The following is a 1,094-nucleotide window of genomic DNA, read 5'->3' as shown; positions in this document are numbered from 1 at the left end:
GTGCTCTGTCCCCGCCCACCCCCGCCCCATCAGTCTTCACTGTAACCCCCCATGATGTAGGCAAGCACATAGGTACATTTGCATTGCGTGTCACAGGCATGCTGGCACTCGGGAAACCCCGCCGAACAGATTCAGAGAGAGTTGGCAGCCCTATTGCATGGGGTGTCTGAAAAGGACAGTGCGGCAAGGCAAGAACAGCAAGCCCTTTCCTTGCCTAGAAGAAGGCAGAACTGCGCAGTATGGATTTCTGGGTGCTGATTTGGAAAGTGAAGATTTAAATAAAACGCACCTCTGCTGAGCGGGCACTGCTTGACCAAACTTCAGATGAGGTTAATTTCCAACGGCTCCTTCCCCTCCACCTGTGAATAGAAACCCGTTACTGCCTGTGGAGCCTTCCCCAGCAAGTCTTCTAGCGTCTACTGCTCCCCTATGAAATAAAAAACCCGAAACAGGAATGGGGTCAGCATTATTTCTGATCCCCCCCTAGTTTTGCCAACCCCCAAAACAAAACCCTGCAGGATCTCAGGCCTGTACTTCATGGCTGAAATGCTAGACAGGTGCACAAACCTTTGCTCCAAACACCCATATTTGCAAATCAGCATTTTGCTTAGAGCCTTTATTTTATGATACGACCCTGCTGTCAGCCCAGATGCTAGCACCCTCTGGCACTAGGATGTGTTCCCTGCCCAGATTTAGGTTTTGTAGCTTGGGCCTGTGTCAAGTAGGTGCTACCTAGTCATTACCCACCACAGAGCACTCGTCATTGGAGCCAAGCATTTTAAGTGTTATGAAAAAGGTGGTTGTAAAGGTGGTTAGAACAGGGTTTCATTTAAATGAGAGCCAAGGTTTGCTCAGCATATGTTAGAGTAACTTACCAAAAAAGAGTTGAGTTTATTATCTATTAATGATCACTGCAATCTGAGTGCTGTTTCTTTGATCTTTTGAATATTGCACTCCTAAATAGACCCCTGATGATTTCTTCTTTCATTTTCCCCATCTGTCTTGCTGAGAATAAAGCCCACAAACTGTGCATTTTTCCTGTAAGCCTGGTGTTTTCTGCATTTTGAGATTTATTCCAGATTTTAGTGCTGCAA

The sequence above is a fragment of the Gavialis gangeticus genome, unplaced genomic scaffold (genome assembly GCF_001723915.1).
Source record: "Gavialis gangeticus isolate Ggan-Ray unplaced genomic scaffold, GavGan_comp1, whole genome shotgun sequence".
In the NCBI taxonomy this organism is placed as follows: Eukaryota; Metazoa; Chordata; order Crocodylia; family Gavialidae; genus Gavialis; species Gavialis gangeticus.
Note: the sequence above shows the minus strand (reverse complement) of the source record.